We start from the raw sequence: 8,053 nt of genomic DNA on the forward strand, positions 1-8,053 counted from the left end.
CTTGGTGTCAACGTATGTGTGTGGGGGTGGAGGGGGTATAAAAGTGCTTCCTTTTGGCCTTTAACTTATATACATAGTCCCCAAGCAGAGGTGATAATAAAATATTTAAGATCAGAAAACTCAGATGCCAATCCAAACAGATAAAGACCTTTACTGTGCATTCGTCTTTTACTTGCTGGTATGTGTGAAGAACACAGGTGGAATGGTCTATATGAAAGTATTTTAATATTTTATCAATTGATAGAAATCCTGCCTAAATGTCTCTCTTCCCCTAAGTAAAATAGGACCATTATTACAGGTGGCTCCTGAAAGGGAGACAAACTTAGGGCAGAAATATGGTGTCCTCATTAATTTAAGATTTCCGCCAGAGAAAAAGGGAAGTAAAGATGTAGAGTGTTCCACAATGACAGAACTTTCCATCATATGGTAGCTAACTGACCTGGGAGCCCACAGTACTGTCTCTCTGACCACTGAAAATACTTGTAGCTCTGCTCTGAAGAAGGCCATTCCACCAGCTGCTTCAGCAAAGCAGGGGAAGGACAGTGCCTGCACCCAGAAGAGCTGAAAGGCAAACTGCTTGACTAAGGAGTAAACAGCCCTGCTGAGAAACTGCCTTGCAAGTGACCGGTGACCCACTCTCTACTTCTTATGGCTAACTGGCTGCTGAATCAACACCAAACGAGAGAGAGAGAGAGAGAGAGAGAGAGAGAGAGAGAGAATAGTCCTTTCTCTTTTCTCTCCTTTCTCTTGGACTGAAAACATTGACCAGAGATCCATACCATCTCTGAGAGAGGGAATTTGAATCATTGATATCAAACATCTTAGACCTGCTTTCCTAAACTGGGAGCCAGCACAGTAAAAATCACCAGAATGAGGAGATCATTCTCTAGTTAGAAAGCAAGAGACTATTCCAAGGGACATGAGAAAATGTGCCCCTCTAAACTAGATTTACTTTAAAAAAAATAGCAGAAAACTAAAAAAAAAAAAAAAAACACAAAAAAAAACCTTAATTCATAATCTCAACAATATTTGGGAACATATTATTATTGATAAACTGTATAGATGAAATAGGAAAAACCGCCTTAGGTTTAGAAACTAATTGCTGAATGTAAAATATTTTTTAAGTATATTATTGTAACTGAGTAGGATAATGTAGTTATTCTTAGGAGGCAAATGTTAATATTTCCTGGGTTGAAGTGTCAGATCTAAATGGCTAAACAAAATGTAAAAGGATGAATGTGAACAGAAATCAAGAAAGTGAATAAACAGCAATCTGGTCAAAATATAATCAAATATAAGTTTATCCTTTCACCTAGTCCTTATGTTTAAAAATATTCCAATTAAAAGAGAAAAAAAGGAAAATTACATCCACAAAGGCGGCTGAAGTTAAGGATGCATTCATAATAAGTAAATTAACCAGTTATTCTGTGCATTTTCACAGAATAAATATCATATACAGTATATTTTTATTCTAAAGTTAGCATTGTGATCCTAAATAGCTTTAGAAAGTGAGCGAAAGAAAAGCAACCGATTTGGTGACTCACTCTAAAAAGAACAGCTATTTCTACTGTTACACAAATGGATTTTAAACCTATAGAGATTCTAAACTCAGCATATGTCTTCTAAACCCACCAACTACGTGCCCATATGTAGAGTTAAAACATAGCTTGTTTGGCATAGAAAACCCAGAAATGAAGCCATAATTATATGGTCAATTAATTTTCAACAAAGTAGCAAAGACTATCCAATGGAAAAAGGTGGTCTCTTCAACAAATGGTGTTGGGAAAACTGGACAGCTTCTCGCAAATCAGTGAAACTGGATCACTTTCTTACACCAGACACAAAAATAAACTCAAAATGGACTAAAGACTAAACGTGAAACCTGAAACCATGACAATCCTAGAAGAGAACACAGGTAGTAATTTCCCTGACATACGCCATAGCGTCCTCCTGCTAGGTATGTCCCCTACAGCAAGGGAAACAAAAGTAAAAATAAACTCCTGGGACTACACCAAAATAAAAAGCTTCTGCATAGTGAAGGAAACAGTCGACAAAACTAAAAGGCGACCAGTGGAGTGGGAGTAAATATTTGCAAAATATCAAAATATATAAGAACTTATTAAACGTAACGCCAAAAAACCAAATAATCCAGTTAAGAAATGGGCAGAAGATATGAATAGACATTTTTCCAAAGAAGGCATACAGATAGCCAACAGACACATGAAAAGATGCTCAACACCTCTCATCATCAGGGAAATGCAAATCAAAACTACAATGAAGTATTACCTCACGACTGTCAGAACGTTGAAAATCAAAAACACAAGAAACAACAGGTATTGGCAAGGATGTGGAGAAATGTAAACCCTCTTGTACTAGTGATGAGAATGCAAGGTGGATCGGCCACTCTGGAACAGTCTGGAGTTTCCTCAAAAAGCTAAAAATAGAACTACCCTATGATCCTATGATCCAGCACTACTAGGTATTTACCCATGGAATACAAAAACACTAATTGAAAGAGAGACATGCACTCAAATGTTTATCGTAGGATTATCTACTGTAGCCAAATTATGGAAGCGGTTGAAGTGTCTATCAACCGATGAATGGATGAAGAAGATGGGTTGTGTGTGATAATATATATATACATACACACATGCAGTGGAATATTACTCAGCCATACACACACACACACACACACACACACACACACACACACACAATGGAATATTAGCCATAAAAAGAATGAAATCTTGCCATTTGCAACAACATGGATGGAGCTAGAGTGTATAATGCTAACTGAAATAAGTCAGTCAGAGAAAGACAAATACCATATGATTTCACTCATATGTGGAATTTAAGGAAAAAAACAAACGAGTAAAGGGGAAAAAAGAGGGAGAGGGGCAAACCAAGGAAGAGACTCTTAACTCTAGAGAACAAACTGGTGGTTACCAGAGGGGAGGAGAGTGGGGGGATGGGTGAAATAGAAGATGGGGATTAAGGAGTGCACTTGTGATGAGTGCCGGGGTTACATGTAAATGGTGAATCAGTAAATTCCCCTAAAATTAATATTGCGCTCTATGATAACTAACTGGAATTTAAATAAAAACTTAAAAGAAGTTCGTTTGAATATAAGGTTGATTTGTCCTTGAATTGTAACAATCAAATACCACCATCCTCCTCCTCCTCCTCCTCATCATCATTATCATTACTATTTTGGAATGGGAGCCTAATAAACTCCTAACTAAAACTAAAATGATTTATGCGTTTTCGCTACACGGCTAAGGTATGTCAAGTACTGCTTTTTCCTCTTGCAGAATATGGGGTATGTAATTGCCAGCTACAGTGGGGTTCTTCAAATGGGAAATAATTTGTTTGACAATATTCAAGACGCGACAAAAACAATCCTACACTCTCTCTACTTCAGCTTGTTACTCCCTTGATAGAAATTAAAATTATGATTTCTCTTGTGAGATGCAAATAATACAGGAAGGGGTAACAAATTTTATTTAACTTCTTTTATACTACAATGTGAATTCACTGATCTGATCCTTTCTCAAAGCAGATCTTTGACGAAAGAGCAAACATAAGTCAAGCATAACAAAGTTTTCAAAGAAAAAATAATTTTTCTCTAATTAGAAAAAAAAACCTCTCAGATTGTATTGTACCTTTATGAGAAGCATTACTCAGAGAATAATTACATTAAAATTTATCACTTAACATTTCTAATTTGAAAAAATAAAACATATCTTTTCTGTATAATTAAATTCATTTCAATTGTGAAATGCTTTAAACACATTTAACAATCAAAGACGAATACCGCACTTAATGTTAATGTTTCAACATATTTGTTTCAGATCTTCTAATTAAAAAACTCATTATGTACTTATAACTACATTTGTACTTCTACTGACGCAATTTCCCCCCTTCCTTCCCTTTCCAGAACTAAGACCCCTGCTCAAATTGATGATTCCTCTTTTCACCCATGTTTTGATATATACTCTACACCTATGTGTTTTTATCAATGTATGATATTGATTTGATCTTTTAAGCATTCACCCTAACAGGTGGCTTGCTTTCTTCCCCACTGAACACTGCCTTTGAGATGCATCTATGTGTATTCGTGTGGTTGTACTTCATTAATGTTGCCTGCTAAAGAGCTTTCCGTTACCTGAATCTACCTTAGATTTTGAATCCGTCCTCTGTTTATAATCAGTAGGGTTAACTTCAATATATTGCTGTTATACAGAAATCCTCAGTAAACGTCCTGGCACACATCCCTCCTGCATAGGTGTTAGATTTCCTCTAGTCTATGAGATGAATCTCTCCAGAGGTAGACATTATGGGTTGCAGACTACGTGTGTGCCTGTATCTCTGATTTTATTAAATATTCCCACTTTTGTTTTGCCAAGTAGTACCCATTTAAACTACCATCAGAAATATACAAGGAGTCCCACACCTCAAAAACACTTAGAAATGTCTTATTTCAAGACAATGCGATACACTACGAATGATATGACAGTATAATCACAGTGGCATCTTATCAATTTTTACATTTGCAACTCCTTTTTTGCAAATGAGGATAGTTCCATATATTTATTAGCTTTTCTCTGTTCCCATCCTTTGATAACTTTACCCATTAGATTGTCTTACTTAGTGATATGTACCATTTCTTTGTATTTTCTAGATACTAATTCTTTGCTAGGTATTGAGTTTACAAGGAACCTCTGGTTTGTCATTTAACTTTGTTTTATGGTATCTTTTGTGTGTAAAAGTTTATGAATTTTATTATTATCAAATCTATCAATTTTTTCCTTTTGTCCTTTGTAAGAAATCCTTATAAATCCTAAGGTTATAAACATATGTTCCTTCATTTTCTTCTAAGGGCTTGATAATTTTACTTGGCAACTTAGCTCTTTAATCTAGTTTGGATTCTTCTTATTTTTTTAAAGATCGTATTTATTTATTCGACACAGAGAGAGAGAAAGAGAACACAAGCAGGGGAATGGCAGAGGGATAGGGAGAAGGAGACTCCCCACTGCTCAGGGAGCCTGACGTGGGGTTCGATCCCAGGATGAACCGAAGGCAAACAATTAACCAACTGAGCCATCCAGGCACCCCTTGATTCTTTTTTTTTCTTTTAGAGTTATATTTACTTATTTTTAGACAGAGAGAGCATGTGTGCACATGAGTGCAAGCGGGGGAGAGGCAGAAGGAAAGAGAGAGAGAGAGAATCTCAAGCAGACACCATGCTGAGCACGGAACCTCCACTAGGGGCTCCAACTCACGACTCTGAGATCATGACCTGAGTGAAACCAAGAGTTGGACATTTAACAGACTGAGCCACCCATGTGCCCCAGATTCTTTTTTTCTATGCACCAGAAACCCAATATTTTCCCCCTTTGAACAGCTACTTCCCCATAACACTCACTGAATAGGTCATACCTTTTCCTCCAGATACTGCTTCTGTCCTACATAATCCCCCATGGTGACTGGGACTCGCTCTGTGTCCTCTTCAGCCTCTCGGCCTAACTATGGTCTTGTCCATAATTTGTAACAAACTTTTAATAACTACGGTTCCATAATAAATACCCCATCTTTACGCTTCTGTAAAGTTACCTTAGCCGCTCTTTGTCCTTTAATCCTACATGAGAGTTTAGAATAAGCATGTCGAACTTCAGATTCAAGTTAGAAGTGGCCCAATTTTGACCAAGAAATTCACAAAATAATAAACCACAAGTAGTCAATACCATTTTAAAAGTTATTCTAAAAGACACTCAAATCAAGGTTTGAGAAATCTTGATTTGCACTGCCACTGTTAAGAGCATCCTTGAACCTGACATCTTTGCTACATGTAGGTGATTTGGCCTCAGGACATCAGGATATTTCTTGTTACATTCATAGCCTCACCACAGAAGAAGATTTCATTTCTAGTAAACAAACCTCTTCAGACCTATGCCGCAGTGATAGCCTTGGTTTTAATCTTCAATTACATGTATTTGCGATATTTTCCCGCTGAGAAAATGTGTGTCCAATTATCAAGCTGTATGTTTTATACATAAAGTAGTAAATCCTTTTTTTTAAAACAAAGTAATGAAACATCATGTTTATTTAAAACCTAATCTAGTACAAAAGCCAAACATTGTACGCAACGGTTTGCATGCAATTTTTAACACTAGTTTTTATATTAAATTTTGTTTGCATTTTTTTAACCTTTATAAGCTGATATTTGTTAATTCATTCCAGGAATGATCATTTCTGCAAGTCAAATCAAACATGCTTTTCACACAAAATTTTCGGTTTGCCATGTCATAGGCACTTCAAGATCTTACTTTGAAGAACACATCAAAAGCATCATTATCCCACAGCCATTTGGTTATTGCCTAATAGCAGTGATGCGGAATCTAACTCTGGACTTTAACAGAAAATTAAAGTTTTGAACATAGTAATGAGATAAGTAAGAGGAAGGTTTTGCTAACTCGCATGTCACCGTATATTTGCCTTTGCAAAATACACGTACTTGCGTGTTGGTGGTTTTCAGGACAAATGCAGTGGACTCATTTAGGGACTGTTTGAACAAGGATTACCAAGACAGCTTTGTCTCAGATCCTTCTAGAGAAAGCTGCAAAATGAAGCAAATCTATGTACAAAACATGAGAGTCTATCACAATTAATTAATTAAGCATACCACGGACATAGCCTCCAGATAGGAACTTTAGAGAAAACTGATTTATTTCAGAAGACAAACATCCCTGACAAATGGATCATATAGGCTCTGCTTATATAATTCCTATGATGAAATACTGACTTATGTTTAATTAAATACTATTGAATTAGGTACTCTATTAAAAGCCACAACTATAAATACAAATAGGGTGTGTGTGTGTGTGTGTGTGTGTGTGTGTGTGTAAGTATTGCATTTTGTTTTGGAAAGCATATTGTACCATCATGCATATAAGAATTTACAAAACACACAGAAATACATTAAGTTAAAAAATAGGCGAATAAAGAGGCAAACTAAGAAGATTAAGTTTAATGATGAATGAGGCCAATACGAATGAATAGTTATGCCCTAAAGTCCTCTTCACTTCTGTAGGTAGATCACTAAATGGCAACAAGTCAAACATATCTATGTGCATTTATTTGATTATTTCATCTGATTAAATTTCCAGAAAAGGAGTAACTGAGGAAAGGATGTGTTCATTCGAAGGCTTTGACTCATATTGCCAAGCTGCCCCCTGCAAAGGTTATTCAATTTACAATCCTGCCATCGTCATATAAGAATGTCCTGTTTCCCAGATGTTAACTAATTCTGCATATTATCATTCATTTAATCATTGTCATTCTAATTAAATAATATCTCATTTTTATTTTTATCCCTTTGACTCTCAAAGCAGTCAAAAATTGTCACAGAATGTTGTATTTTATATTTTGCAACTTGCCTCTTGGAAATCATTATTTTTTTTTCTTTAAATGAAGCATCTGTCAATTTAGAGATCCCTTAAATAACAGTAAGGACATTATATAATATATAAGGACAATAACCTATATTCTGCCACATGTGTTAAGAAAACGTTTCTGCTCTTGTTGTGAATACCTTTTCAACCACTTTTTACGTATTAATAGTGTTTCAGTTTTTCTGTAGTTTAATTCACTCATCATTGCAGGTGTCATTCATACCTTGTTGTCAAATTTTATGGGTTTGACATTCATACCCTGTTGTCAAAATTTATAGTTATCTAATCTAAGATTAGATAAATAGGTATATATATTTTTTTCTCCTAGGAGTTTTATAATGTTATGCAATTATACATTTCAATAGCATATACATTTGGGGCACCTGGGTGGCAGTCGGTTAAGCATCTGACTCTTGATTTCAGCTGAGGTCATGATCTCAATGTTGTGAGATCAAGCCCCACATCAGGCTCCATGCTCAGTGTGGCATTTCCTTGAGATTCTTTCTCTCTCCCCCTCTGCCCCTGTCGCTTGTGCTCTCTGTCTCTCTCTCACTCTACCATAAATAAATAAAATCTTAAGAAAAAATAAATGGCATATACAT

This window comes from Ursus americanus, chromosome 5 (genome assembly GCF_024610735.1).
Source record: "Ursus americanus isolate L20-20 chromosome 5, mUrsAme1.1.p, whole genome shotgun sequence".
NCBI classification, from domain to species: domain Eukaryota; kingdom Metazoa; phylum Chordata; class Mammalia; order Carnivora; family Ursidae; genus Ursus; species Ursus americanus.